The following is a 16,107-nucleotide window of genomic DNA, read 5'->3' as shown; positions in this document are numbered from 1 at the left end:
TATAGAGGCCTTGATTCTTGATGGTTAGTTTGGAAATGGTGTAGGCATAGAATGATATGATGTACTTCCTGACATCCTGGTGAAGATTCGACCAATAGAAATACTTCTACAGTACTACCACCATTTTCTCGACCCTGAAATACCCAGCAGCCCGACTATAGTGTGCTTCCCAAATCATCTTGGCACGCTCGCTTGAAGGAACACAAAGGTGACCTAGGTGGAAAACAGGGCATCCTCGAGGTGAAAATCTGGAACATGTTGACCCTCCAAGAGTGTCTGGTATGTTTGGCCGAATTATGGGTCACTTTTGTAAAGAAGTGGCCAATCAGAAGTCTTGTGCCCACAAGAGTTGAGCACGGTGGTTAACGCCATGATCGGTGGTCAACTAAGGCAATCTACAACATTATTGGTGTTGCCCTTCTTATACTTGATATTCAAATGGAACTATTGTAGGTATGTGGACCACTTATGATGGTGATCATTCTGCAATTTCCCTTAGGTCTGTATGAACTGCAGGGGTCAGTGGTCTGTGTGGATGACCATTTCCATCCCCAAAATGTAATGCTTCCATTGTCGGCAGGCCTGCACAATGGAATACATCTCTTTTTCATAAGTGGGATACTTCCAGACTGTGTCTGAAAGTGTCTCATTGTGATATGCCACTGGATGCCCGTGTTGAGTAAGGACTGCCCCTATATCATAGTCAGAGGCATCTATCTTGACCTCAAATGGTTGTTGCAAGTCTAGTAATGCGAGCATTGGTGCCGAGCAAAGGTAATATTTCAACTTTGTGAATGCCTTCTGTTGAGATTCAAACCAAATAATTTTGCTTTCGCTCCTTGTTGTTGGGAAAAGTATCCAATTCGGAATGCCCCTATCCCACTCTAAGAGGTGATAGTGCCTTAGCAACAAACAAGGAAATCTATCTGAGTATTCTTCTTTATGAGATGCAAATAGAGAAAGAAGGATGTAACTAACCGGTGTCTTCCGCTAGTTTGTCGATCCAATCACTCTCCCTTTCGTTCGCTCCCCGCTGCTTGCTCTTTCACTGGTCCAGCTTCACCCAGTTCCTGCAAGATCACAAGAGAAGAAAACTACACAAAAGATATAGATTCACATTCATAACTAGTTTAGGATCAGATATAAACTAAATATGCAAATATAACAAAACATCATTGAAATACAAGCATATAGGAGAAACTCAAGTAGCTTTATTGATATGATAACAAGGTTCAAGAGGAGATACAACCAAATGAGTCCCGATCCAGCATCTACCTCCCAGCAAAAGAATCCCTTCCTCTCCTCCAACAAAGCATAAATCACCCAATGTACTAATCTCAATCTCAAACCAACAACAATTCTCTGCAAAGTACAAAATTCCAGCCTCCTGAACCTCTGGGTGAGAGATCCATATATAGATGTGAGCAGAGAGGATGAGTTAGCTCATGTTTTGACTTGTGGCTTCTCTCTGTCAGTTCTTGTTTCCACTTGGAGGTTGAGAACCTCTTACTCATCACTAGTCGAATTCATTGAGGCAAGTGTCATTGAGGAAGATTCTGGAAGCTTCCAGGGTCTTTACACCTCGTTGAATGAACTTGCCATTTGTCAATTCCCGCTCAGCGCACCCTGGTAGTCCGTCCACCTACGTTGCAGTGCACCCAGCCAGTGCAGACTTTGCATTTTAGCGCATACAACTAGTGGAGCTATTGAATTGATCCTGATTCGACCATTTCTGAGTGGTTTTTGGTGGCGAACTTCTGGGAGAAGCTGTCATTGGTTGACCTTGTTCCTTTAGGGGTAGGAACAACTTATTTATGGACTTTGGATCCCTTGGATTATTGACATTTCATGCTTAATGCTGCAAGGCACAAAAATGTCTATAACAGTTGCCCCCTAAAATATGAGGTCGTTTATCGGGTGAAATGCTTTATTAGGAGGATCTGAAGTTCTTCCAATGCTGGGAGGAGAACTGTAATAAGATACAATACATGTTAGGATATTCTGACACATAGGATATAGTTAAGTTCAACTTGGTCTAGTGTAGAGTTAGGTAAAGTGTGTTTCTTTACCGTTGTACATTTTGTAACTTACAATCTGACGGTCACGATATGTAGTGATCCGACGGTTCACTCTCTCCTCGGTATTACCGACACTTGATCCGTGGCTTGACACCCGATTGGTCAATGAGTTCTATTTAAAGCGCATGGAGGGTCATTGTTCGGGTAATCCGTGCATGAGAGAAGCTTATGTAAATTTTCATTCTTTGATTAATAAATTGCCTGTAGTAGCCACGTTGGCGCAGGGCGTGGACTGTTTCCCTCTTTGAGGGTTTTAACCACGTCAAAAATATTGGTGTACTGATCTGTGATCTGGTTGTGAGCAGTGTCCTTCTGGTGTTCTTTCTGAGGAACTTACCCTGTAAATTCCTACATGGTATCGGAGCTATTTGAGGGCCGCGTCCGTTGGTGATCCAAATCTGAAGCCGGTAGAACTGCATCCGACTGCCGTTTCCTAGATCTGTTGTTTCTAACTGCTTTTGGGCCGAGAGGACTACTCTGTTGTGTTCGGAGCATCTGTTCCAGTGAGGAACCCCTTTCGTTTCACACGAAAAGGTTTCCGGTAGCCCTAGCTGCGTCATTTTTAAGATCTGGAGGTATACAGTCTTTATTTGCAGTTTACTATTATTTTCTCTCTGCTTATTTCGGTTTCGGTTTATTTAGCTTTTTTTTTAACCGGATCTATACCTTTCATTTCTGCGTATGCTCTTTTCCCTGCGACTCTGTGCGATCTGGGCAAATCAGAAACAGAAAGGAAGGATTTTTCTCATGCGTATGCTCTTTTCCCTGCACCTTAGTGTGATCTCTGAAAATCAGAAACATTGAGAAAAATATTTAGTTTTTCGGCTAAAGCTAACTTTGAGTCGCAAGGTTCATTTTTGAAAATATCTAGTTTTTTGGGTAAAGCTAACTTCGAGCCATAAGGTTCGTTTTCTTTGCATGTCCGTGTTGGGTTTTGTGTTTTGTGTTTTGTTGGGAAAAAGAGCTTTCTCAAGGCAAGCACGCAAACCAAGCCCCCCCCTCTCTCTCTCTCTCTCTCTCTCTCAAATTTTTTGTATAGATCAATTGGTTCAAAGCTATTTTAAGAGAGTAGAGGTCTTGGGTTCAAGTCTCCATTTTATGGGGGCGGATTATTTCATTCCCGCACATTCGCGCACTTTGCCGGCAACTTCAACAAATTTTTTTCAAAAAGCCATAACTTCTTCATCCGGAAGCCTTTTTCAGAGCCGTTTTTTTTAAAACAGCCTAATTTTTCGAGATCTATCCATTGGAACACTTACTTTTAGCATCTTCAGCTTTAGTGTTTTTTAAAATGGAAATTCCATGCCAAGTCATTCTTGACAGCACTAACTACTTCCAATGGATATCCTACATGGAAGATTTACTTAGAAGTAAAGGTCTCTACAGAATAGCCACAGACCAAGAGAAGAAACCAAAAGATGAAGAAAAGGCTGCAAAATGGGAAAATAGACAAGATCAAGCACGTGGTTTGATAGGGATGTCTATTTCTCCTGATCTTAGATTCCATATTGCAGAACTTGAAACTGCTCATGAAGCAATGGAACAAATCACTAAAGTTTTTGGGATTAAAACTGAAATTAGAGCCCATCAACTTGAAAATGAGTTGCTTACATTGGATCCTAATAATTTTTCTTGCATTGAAGATTTCTTGTCCAAATTCAAGACCCTTAGATATCTCTTGGAAGGTGTTAAGGTTAAGAAAGAAGATAGTAACCTTATTTATTCCATCCTTACTAAGTTGGGACCAGCCTACTCTGTCTTTGTTTCCACCTTCCATTCTACAAGGGAAGCTTTCATTTGTCAAGGAAAAGACTACAAGGCCCCTTCCTTTGACTCTTTTTGTGATTCTTTAATAAGAGAACAAGAAAAACTCTTACACCTTGGTCTTCTTAATCTTGGAAACTCTTCCAAGAAAGCGTTAGCCACCCAGCAGCAACCAAATTCAAAGAATCCTAAGAAGTCATATCCTAAAAAGAATGGTCCTAAACCAAACAAGGGTCCTAAGCAAACTTAGCCTCAAAATGAAAGATCATTTCAGCAAAATGATAAGACCAATAAAAACAAATGGAAGAAGACTGATAGACATTGTAACTTTTGTAATCGAGATGGCCACTTAGAATCTAAATGCTTTAAGAAGATGGAAGCCTTGGAAGCCGCAATGAAGAAACATAACATCCATATGGAGCATTCTTCAACTTCAACTTCAACTTCATCTTCAGGAATGGCACTTTCTGCATGTCGCTGTCAATCATCTCAGTCTGGTTATGCATTAAATGTATCTTCTTCTTCTCATTCTCATGAGTGGCTCATTGATTCTGGAGCCTCTTATCACATGGCCAAAAACCAAGCCATGTTTTCTTATTTAAATGATTGTAACACCAAAAATATATATGTTGGTGATGATAGATCTCTTAATGTTGTAGGGACTGGAACTGTTCATCTAGACAATGGTCAGTTTAATGATGTATTATGGGTTCCAACCTTATCCTGCAACCTTCTATCTGCATATCAGATAACTCATTCAGGTGAAGGTAAAATTGTTGAATTTTCACCTCATGATGTTGTAATCAAGGATCTGAGAGATCCTAAATAGATTCTAGCTACTGGTATTGTTGATGATTCCACAAGGTTGTATAAGTTTCACAACTTCGGGTCATCAAATCTTCCCTCAGTATTTGTTGCTCATAATGATGAAGTGAGCAAACTTTGGCATGGGCGATTTGGTCACTTAAACTATAGCTCCCTTCAGCATCTATGTAAAGAAAATATGGTGACAGGTCTTCCTATGGTATCTTGCAGAGATGGTGTTTGTTCCGGATGTGTACTCAGAAAACATCATCGGGACAGTTTTGAAAAACGTGCCTCTTGGCACGCCTTAGCCCCTTTACAGCTTGTGCACAGTGATTTATGTGGTCCATTTCCTGTTGCTTCATTCTCTAGCTGCAAGTATTTCTTAACTTTCATTGATGATTTCTCCAAACGCACTTGGGTATACTTCTTAAAACTCAAGAGCGAAGTATTTAACACATTTTTGGCCTTCAAAGCCTTTATTGAAAAACAATCTGGACATCAAATTCTTAAGTTAAGAACTGATAATGGTGAAGAATATGTTGAAAACACATTCATCAACTTTTGCATAGAAAATGGAATTCAAATGCAACATACTATTCCATACACTCCTCAACAAAATGGTGTAGCTGAAAGGAAAAATCGCACCTTAAAGGAAATGGCTAATTGTATGCTGCAATCTAATGGACTCAATCTTAGTTTTTGGGCCGAAGCAATTAATTGTGCAAATTATATAATAAATCGCACTCCTACTAAGGTTCTAAAGAATATCACTCCAGAAGAAGCTTGGAGTTCTATTAAACCAGATGTAAGTCACTTTCGTGTTTTTGGAAGTGAAGCATGGGCCCATATTCCAGATGAAAAGCATAAAGCTTTAGAACCTAAGAGTGAGAAATGTACTTTTGTTGGATATTTTGAAGATGTAAAAGGTTATAGACTTATTCCATTTAAGTTCAAAAATGTTATCATTAGAAGAGATGTAAAATTTGATGAAAATAAATCGGCCTGCGAGCCTAGTTCGACGGATGTGCCACCTCTTCCTATCTATTCTACTTTTGAAAACATTTCTTCTTCAGATGATGAAAGTGAGGATGACAATCCTCCCCCACCTTCTCAGGATCCTCAACTTCCAAGATGGGTCTGTGCTACTCGGGATGCAGCAGGTGATCTTTCCGGTGATCCTACAGATCAGTGACGTACACGTTCTCAGTTTGAAAGAGCCTCTTCTTTACTGGATCAAGCTCTAGTAAATCATGATCCTGACACTTTTGCAGAAGCTTCAGGTCATCCACATTTGGAAGCAGCTATGAATGAAGAATATCATTCATTGTCGGCAAATGATACATGGGATCTTGTTCCTCTACCAAAGGGACGCAAACTTGTTAGATGTAAATGGGTTTACAGAACCAAGTATGGACCAGATGGGAAAGTAGATAAACATAAAGCTCGTCTTGTTGCTAAGGGCTTTCCACAGGTTGAAGGCATTGACTACACTAAAACCTTCTCCCCTATTGCCAAAATGAACTCTATCCGCCTTATTCTTTCCCTTGCTGCCTCTTTAAAATGGGAAGTCCATCATATGGATGTTAAATTTGCATTCTTGCATGGGGACTTGCATGAAGAAATCTATATGGAACAACCTATTGGCTTCATCCAAACAGACTCCAGCCTTGTATGTCGACTTAAGAAATCCCTTCATGGTCTCAAGCAAGCTCCTTGGGCTTGGTATGCCAAAATCGATAGCTTTCTTTTAGAATTTGGCTTTTCTAGGTGTTATTCTGATAATACTATCTACACCAAGAAAGTGGGCAACTCTCTTATCATCCTTGTTCTTTATGTTGATCTTATTCTTACTGGTAATGATCCCAACCTTATAACCCATGTGAAGTCCAGCCTTAAAACGAAATTTGAAATGACAGACTTAGGACACTTACACTATTTTCTCGGTCTTCAAGTCTTGCAATCCAAGGAGGGTATTTCCCTTTCTCAGTCCAAGTATGCTTGTGATATTCTTCGTCATTTTCACATGGAAGGCTGTAAGCCAGCCCCTTCTCCCTTTCAGTTTGGAGTCAAACTTTCAGTCTCTTGTACTTCTCCTGAAGTTGATGCTACCTTATATCGTCAACTTGTAGGAAAACTCTTGTATTAACCCATACTCGTCCTGACCTTTCCTTTGTTGTTGGCCTTGTTGCTCGTTTTATGAAAAACCCCCATGAAAGTCATTGGAAAGCAGCCAAAAGAATGCTTCGTTATGTTCGAGGTACAGTACAGTTTGGGATTCATTACAGTGCCAAAGCAGCTCCTCTATTAGTTGGTTTCACTGACTCTGATTGGGTTGGTGACACTGATGATCGGAAGTCTACTGCCGGTTATGTCTTCACTCTTGGTTCAGGACCTATTACATGGCCTTGTAAGAAACAGGCTGCCATTTCTCTTTCGTGAGCAGAAGCAGAGTATCGTGGTGCCGTGGAAGCTAGTAAGGAAGCCTTGTGGCTTCGTCAGATCCTATCAGAGTTTGGCTTTGAGCAGCAGCATCCAACCACACTTTGGTGTGATAATCAAAGTTCCATTCAGCTATGCAAAGATCCAGTCCAGAATCAGCGCAGCAAACACATTGAACTACACATGCACTTCATCAGAAAGCTCATTCATGACCATGTTCTTGAAGTGCAATATTGTTCAACATATGATCAGGTTGCAGACATCTTCACAAAGGCTCTCACAGAGGCGAAGTTCACTAAACTTTGATATATGCTTGGAGTTCAGGAAGTTGTCACTAAGGGGGGATAGGCTCTAGTGCCTCCTTCCTTCTCCTATTTTGTCATATTTGTAAATCCTTCAATCCTATCCCCAGTTGTTCTTAAGGGGGGATGTTAGGATATTCCGACACATAGGATATAGTTAAGTTCAACTTGGTCTAGTGTAGAGTTAGGTATAGAGTTAGGTAAAGTGTGTTTCTTTACCGTTGTACATTTTGTAACTTACAATCCGACGGTCACGATATGTAGTGATCCAACGGTTCACTCTCTCCTCGGTATTACCGACACTTGATCCATGGCTTGACACCCGATTGGTCCATGAGTTCTATTTAAAGCGCATGGAGGGTCATTGTTCGAGTAATCCGTGCATGAGAGAAGCTTATGTAAATTTTCATTCTTTGACTAATAAATTGCCTGTAGTAGCCACGTTGGCGCAGGTCGTGGACTGTTTCCCTCTTTGAGGGTTTTAACCACGTCAAAAATACTGGTGTATTGATCTGTGATCTGGTTGTGAGCGGTGTCCTTCTGGTGTTCTTTCTGAGGAACTTACCCTGTAAATTCCTACAATACAATACATTATTTTTCATACTGCTTTCATGATCTAGCTGAGGCGGGCATTCCCGTGCTCAGCTTTATAAATTCATTTTTCTGTACATAGAATAGACAATCGTCTGATGGTAGACTGATGATTTTGATGAAATCATCATCCTTTTGGTAGGATGATTATCTGTTGTAATGCTGTACATGTCAATGTCTTTATTTTTCCTGAATATATATCGCAGCCCGGATGGATGAAACTAGATCCGGGGTCTTCAATCTCGTTTGATCTTCACTCTAAGTACAAATAGATCCATGTGAGAAATGTTCTGAAGTCGAACATGGAAAGACATCGCTTGATTACCGGTCAATGAGGTAAACCGTTAACAAGCGCGAGAGGAATCACCGATAATGATAATGACCCTCAAGGTACTACAGTACAATTCACATGGTGTGAATAAAGGACTTGGCGTCGAACACCACGCAAAATCTTTCGGTCGAAGGTCATTGATGTATACCTATCGTCGGAAGTGAGAAACTTGCCATTCAGGCATGCAAGCTTCAAAGTACTGAAGGGGTTGTTCCTAGATCAACTTCTTCGATAATGAGCTGATGTCGACAAGAAGCGATCCGTCAAAGGAGGGCCTTAATGTATCCCACATCAGTGACACGGAATGGAGCAAATGATTTTGATGGAGGTGAAAATGATCTGATGATATATGGTTCAGGGTGGCGGTCATGAAAGGATGAAGGATAATGTATGGTAGTGGATGGGACACGGTTGACTTCTCTGGATGACTTCTCTTGAACATATCGGCGACACTTGTGTGATGGATTGGTAGCATTTACCCCAAAGGTGGATGGTATGGCGAGACCATGGCGATGTGACCGGTGAATGAAACAACCCAACCCTACTCAGGCATGGAGTGGAAGTGTCATGTTGAAGAGCGACTTGCTACCAATAAATTTCTTTGAGTTTCTTCCCAATTTTCCCCAGTCATTTATGACCAGTACCTCTTTATTTTTGTCAAGCTTGAGGAGGATAACATATGCTTGTTCTATAATTTTCCCTTTGGGCAAACCCATCGCTATGTTTTAACGAGCCTAGCGATAGTGAAACTCGTTCTCGTCTAAAGACAAGTTTGTCGCTATTAATGCTTTTTAACGAGTCTAACGACAAAGATAACTCGATCCTTTTCATTTTTAGAGAGTCTGAAAAGGTACGTAAAGATAACTCCGGAAGTCCTTTTTTGTCATCTAATCCCTTAAGTCCGAAAAAGTATAAAATAATACAGAAGGGATGAGTTTTCGATAGTTTTAACAAGCCGAACAAAACAAGCTCTCGATCTTTTTGTGCAATAATCCCTCAGGTCCAAAAAGATTAAAATCTAGAGGAGGGATAGCACTTCCGGTCGTTTTAACGAGCTGGAAGGCCAAAACTCGGCAATCTTTTCATATTTTACAAGTCAGATGAAAAGAGCTTAAAGAAGACTCGTCTTTTGAGGAACGAGTGATAAAACGGGTTAGCAGCTGATTCCAAGTAAGGGTTGGAATTTTCCAAGCATGGCAGTGTCACAAGGATGGCTAGTGAAATCACTCTTTGCAGCTGTTCCTCAAAATGGGTAAACAATCATATGGAGGTGAACGATCGGCCAATGGAAAAGTGGAGGTGACGGTGCAAACACGACCAAGGCTTTAATGGGTGATAACGTTACATTCACGGTGGTTATTTACCGGAAGATAGTTCATTTTTTAACGAGCTTAAACACGGAAAAACACTGCTCAGTCTTATGTTTATTTTTTAACGAGCATGAACTATGTGCTAAAACTGCTCGATTAATCCAGTCATATGATAAGAATGTCCCATGTAATATTCCATTTTTTATGGAGCTTGCGCCTTACAAAGCTTTGCTCCGGAATCCTTTCTTTATGCAAGTTAGGAAACGGCTAACCCCAAAAACAGATAAATAACCGCTCTTTGCTTGCACTCCAAAAGGTTTGCATGCCCCCAGGTATAAAGTACGATTTCAAGGTTACCCCTCAATTTGCAGATAAAACATTTGTTCTACCAAGAAAGGCATACCTCTTTCAGGTTACCAAAGATTGTCTCATCTGCGCAGCAAACAAAACACTTCCTCGGCGATGTCTACCGAGATAGACAAAGGTGAGTGACAACGAGCGCCAAACACATAACTTTGACAAGAGAATCTTATTCTAGAATAACCCCTCTTCCAAGATGGACGGGGTACATACTAGTCATATTCTCCCGCGGAAACCTACTCTATACCCAAAGTTTTCCTGCCGAAGCAGACCATGACGCATGCCCCCTGGGTTCCAGTCATATCCCTCCAAATTACTCGCGCTCATCGGGAGGACGGACCGTGGGTTGAGACATTTCTTGCGTGAAGAGACCATTTAGGGATGGTATATGACTATTTGTGATGCGTGATCTGGGAAATGAAAGCTGGTCCACGAGCTTGACCACTCTTCCTTCGTGTGGAAAACACATTACTCTAAAGAGTGAGGAGACGATGGCTCCCATGCAATATATATAGTCTCGTCCAAGGAGTAGGTTATAATCCAAGGGTCCTTGAACGACCATCACGTTCATTTGAATGGTATTCCCTCTCAATGTTATGGGCACATTGGGGAGGATCCCTAAAGGTCGACTGGTTCCTTTATCAAAGCCTGTCAGAATTCTCATTTTAGGCAAAAGTGCTGGCGAACCAAGCGCTTTCCAAGCAGTAGAGGAAAGGATACTCACAGATGCCCCCTCATCAATGATGGTGCCAGCCATGACCATTCTGTATATTTGGACGATAATTCTGAATGGTATGCTTGCTGGCAAACGGGGTCTGCCTAGTTGGTTCCAGTCGAAGGAGACAACCAGGTTGCTTGGTGGTGGGACCGAGTAGACGGTCGGGTAACGCTCTGACGAACTTCCTTCCTGGGATAAAGGAATGGGGGGATTGCCCCCGTGCTCGTCGGAGTCTGTGTTGATGAAGAGAATTTGGATGGTGTCATATTTATCCTCTTCAGTGACTGTATCATTCGAAGATAAATCCTCTGAAGGCAAGACCGGTCAACTGCCACCTCGACCTTTTGACTGTCGTCAGGTATGGATTCAGCTGGTTCATCTTCAATGACCGGCACTTCAGCTGACCACTTGAGCGGGCCAGCTGGATTTTCAACTAACGAAGGACTCGGCAAGAGTTTTTTATATCCAGGAGGAAGTCGTAAAGGTGAAACCAGACGATCATCCAAAACTCTTTTCCCTTCGTCTAAGAAGGGACAACGGTGGATGGCGTGGTTGCGTTCGCACAGTCTACAGGGGGATCTATCTCTCCCTTTTTGTCCAAGGACTTCACTTTCGCTAGTTGACGGTATGCATTCAACATGGCTATCAGAGGTTGATGCCACCGGATTGTGAAAACGGGGAGACCAGTCCCTTAGTATCCGAGGGATGCAGGGACAATCTTTGTGGAAGTGGTCTCCCTTGCATATGACACATGGCGATTTAGGCCTAGTCAGTGCTGTGTGTGGATTTTTGTCAGACGACACTTGTTTGCCCCCAGTCGCTTTTGGCTCCTTCTTCTTCTTCTCTTTCTTTTTCTTTTCCTTCTTCTCCTTAGGAACTTGGTTTTTTGTTTTACCAGTTCCGTCAAGCGAAGAGGAAGGAGGAGAGGAAGAATTAGAGGAAGTAGAAGGCTAGTGAGCAACTCTGGACTGGTCTAACTGTTGATTCGACTGTTTAGGAATAGTGGTGTTCTGAACGACATTGGTTGAGAAGAGCCAGACCGGCAAGCCAATTGTCAGTCCTGGAAGCGACAATGTGGCCATATGGGGTGCACCAACATCTCCCCAAGAGGAGAAGGGACTAGGATTTCCATCAAGGGGAATTCCTTGGTTGGTGGGCTCCATTTTCTCAACCTAAAGATCAATGCAGGAAAAAGGGGTGATTGTTCCATTTAAAATAAATTTTAACGATGCTTTAGACACAACTTGCTTTTTCAGTTTTAAAGAGTCGAGAAAAAGCTAAAGATGACTCTAGTCGCCTTCGATGTTTTAATGAGCCCGAAGTGACAAATGCTCGGATGGACTTTTTCTGTTATAGAGTGTGAAAAAGGCCAAAAGGAACTGCTCTGGAGTTCTAGGTAGAGGGTGTGCCAAACTTTTCGCAAAACCGCAGAATACTTTTTAGGGTACGGGCAGTCAATCTTTCTGAATGTTGTGTTCAGTGCATTGCGATCAATAGGGCGGCCAACACGGCTTCCTATGGATAAAGGTTATATTCCTATAGGGGTCTCCCAATATATACGCGACGGTACGTGGGAGCACAATACGTACTGGCACTTATCGTCTCTCAGGAGGAGTCACCCAACCATCAGTGAGGCGACCAGTGACCAGGTTTTACGACGCCGGAACACGTCTATAGCCTAGACCTCTATGTTGTGCATTATGTTACAAAGCATTGTTAAGTCCATTCAATTTATTTTAGGTTGATCTTTCTTAGAAGTTTTCCTTTTTGGATCATCACGAGATGTATGATACAATTCCTAAATGCAGTCTAAAGATGATAAGCAAGTTTTTATATCTTTTCAACAATGAAAATCCTAGCTACAAGGGGAAAAGGAAGACACAAACTTTTCTCAAAGAGCATAGAGCACACTGTAATGCACTTTTCCCTAAATCAAAGCATGCAAACTATCAAAATGCAAATGCACATATGCATGTATTTGTTTTCGCTTTCTTAATATTGATGCCTAAAAATAAAGCTGTTGTACAAATTTGAATTCGATTTCAAGTGAAAACGTAAACAAGTTCCTTTTTAAAAATCAAAAAGACGATTACGACACTTTATGATTTACTTGTTTCGACACTAGAAATGCATAAATTAAAACCAAATGACAAAAGTAAAAGCTCAATCAACTGTGAACAGCAAACAAACTCACTCCTAAGATCAAAACAACACTTACGACAGGTCTAGATCTAAGGGCGATAGTATGACTAGTTTACATTCGTAATGGGAAACTGCAAATGATGTAACAAATACACAAAGAAAAAATACAGTTTCTTTATACAACTGAGGCGGAATTGAGGCAAAGAAAAGGGGTTTCAGATAGGTACACTGACTGATAACAGGCTGCAAAAAACAGAGATAAAACTGAGCAAAAGGAAGCAGGGAACCACAGCTCCACAAGGCAAAGACTGATCAGCGCACTCCCAACACAGAGGATTTGACATTCAGCGCAGGTAGCCTTCACGGGACCTACGTTGAAATGTAGAACCTCTTCACAGAGTTTGCACTGAAGCAGAAACGAGAGTTGTTTCTGGGTTCTGGGTCACGGTTTGCAGTTTGATCTACAGTTTTTGGCCGGATAAAAGCTATCAATTAGGTACAATTAGGAGGATGATTTATAGGAGGACTAAGATCTATCACAAAGTGTTGTTAGAGCACTTGTGGATCAGCTGTTCAGATCATAAACAGGCCCAGCGAGTGGACTAGAGTAGCTGATCTCTACTTTGCATTTGTAAATAGCAAATGCAGTTCGATTCGGCACTCTTGAGATTATGAAATGAATATCAACAGAAACACAAATAAACTAACAAGAGACTTTCCCCAGCGGAGTCGCCAATTTGTTGTTGGGAAAAGTATCCGTTTTGGAATGCCCCTATCCCACTCTAAGAGGTGATAGTGCCTTAGCAACAAACAAGGAAAGCTATCTGAGTATTCTTATTTATGAGATGCAAATAGAGAAAGAAGGATGTAACTAACCGGTGTCTTCTGCTAGTTTGTCGATCCAATCACTCTCTCTTTCGTTCACTCCCCGCTTCCTGCTCTTTCATTGGTCCAGCTTCACCCAGTTCCTACAAGATCACAAGAGAAGAAAACTACACAAAAGATATAGATTCGCATTCATAACTAGTTTAGGATCAGATATAAACTAAATATGCAAATATAACAAAACATCATTGAAATACAAGCATATAGGAGAAACTCAAGTAGCTTTATTGATATGATAACAAGGTTCAAGAGGAGATACAACCAAAATGAGTCCCGATCCAACATCTACCTCCCAGCAAAAGAATCCCTTCCTCTCCTCCAACAAAGCATAAATCACCCAATGTACTAATCTCAATCTCCAAACCAACTGCAATTCTCTGCAAAGTACAAAATTCCAGCCTCCTGAACCTCTGGGTAAGAGATCCATATATAGATGTGAGTAGAGAGGATGAGTCAGCTCATGTTTTGACTTGTGACTTCTCTCTGTCAGTTCTTGTTTCCACTTGGAGGTTGAGAACCTCTTACTCATCACTAGTCGAATTCATTGATGCAAGTGTCATTGAGGAAGATTCTGGAAGCTTCCAGGGTCTTTACACCTCGTTGAATGAACTTGCCATTTGTCAATTCCCGCTCAGCGCACCCTGGTAGTGCTTCTACCTGCGTTGCAGTGCACCCAGCCAGTGCAGACTTTGCATTTCAGCGCAGACAGCTAGTGGAGCTATTGAATTGATCCTGATTTGACCATTTCTGAGTGATTTTTGGTGGAGAACTTCTGGGAGAAGCTGTCATTGGTTGACCTTGTTCATTTAGGGGTAGGAACAACTTATTTAGGGACTTTGGATCCCTTGGATTATTGACATTTCATGCTTAATGTTGCAAGGCACAAAAATGTCTATAACACTCCTCCCTTGGTGACTTGACTCAAGGGCCAAGTGATATGAGAAAATCCCAACACGAACCTACGGTAGAATTTGGCAAGACCTAGAAAGCTGCGGAGCTCTGTCAGAGTGGTTGGAGATGGCTGATCCCGAATGACTTGGATCTTGGCTAGATCCACATGTACCCCGCGTTCCTCAATAATGTATCCTAGATACTAAACTTTAGTCATGCCAAAAGTGCATTTATCCAAATTGGCACATAACTTGTGTTGCCATAGTGTTTGGAGAACCTGTCGAATGTGGTGGAGGTGTTCTTCCCAACTCTGGCTGAATATCAGGATGTCATCCAAGCATACCACTAAAAATGAGTTGGTGAATGGCCGCAATATGTCATCCATTAGCCTCATGAAGGTTGCAGGAGCATTCGTCAATTCGAAAGGCATAACCACCCATTCGAAAAGGCCCTCCTTGGCTTTGAAGGTAGTCTTCCACACATCGGAGGGTTTGATTGGTACCTGGTGATATCCTGACATCAAATCGATCTTGTTGAGATATTTTTCCCCCCTCAGTTGGTCTAGGAGGTCATCAATCCGTGGGATCAGGTACCTATTATGAAGAGTGATCTTGTTCAGCGCCCAATAGTCAATACAGAGTCTCCAAGTCCCATCCTTCTTCTGTACCAACACAATCGGGCTCCCATAGGGTGATGAACTTGGATAGATGTGACCTTTCTGCAACACCTCTTGATTTCATCATTCTCCATAATGGAGCACCGATGGATTGGTCCATTGAGCAGTGGCGACCCTAGGGTCAGATCGATGGAGTGCTTGACCTGACATTGTAGAGGAACCCTTGCGGGGGACGTGAAGATGTCCTCGTACTCCTCCATGACCCTATCAATCTGTAGTTGTCGTACGAAGGAGCCCTGTCTGGAGGTCGTGGACACTGTGTTCTTCTTTCCTTAAGGTTGTATCATTAGGAAAACAAATTTCCCGGTTTTGGAAATGAGCTTACTCCATTGTTTTGCAGTAACCAAAGAGATGGAGGTAGGTGGTGCTACCTCCGGTATCTTGTACAACTTATTTCCAAAAGTAACAATAACAGCACGGGGCCTTGATTGATACACATCATGTCGCTTCCACAAGTATGGTTGTCCTAATAATACATCACAAACATCAAGGGGAGCAACGTCACACAATACCTCATCCGTGAATGGCTTGTTGTTGTATGGAAGGTGACACTGTTGTCTTATGTGAAGATCCCATCCTTGGTGAAGCCACCTAATGGTGTACGATTGTGGATGTTCTATGGTCCGTAAGCCCAGCTGCTTCATGACCTCTACTGAAATGAGGTTCTTTTGGCTCCTGCTGTCAACAATGAACTATAGTGGGGAGCCCTTTACCCACATCTGGGAGTGGAAGAGATGCTCCTCCTCCTCTGGATCTTCAGGTTCCTCTTTCTAGATCTTCGTGGTGGCAATGGTGGCATTGGGCTCTGCATCA

This window comes from Pinus tabuliformis, chromosome Q, assembly GCF_031772625.1.
Source record: "Pinus tabuliformis cultivar Carrire ecotype Pingquan chromosome Q, CPIR1, whole genome shotgun sequence".
NCBI lineage: Eukaryota > Viridiplantae > Streptophyta > Pinopsida > Pinales > Pinaceae > Pinus > Pinus tabuliformis.
The sequence above is the reverse complement of the archived record's forward strand: the minus strand, read 5'-3'. Positions refer to the sequence as shown.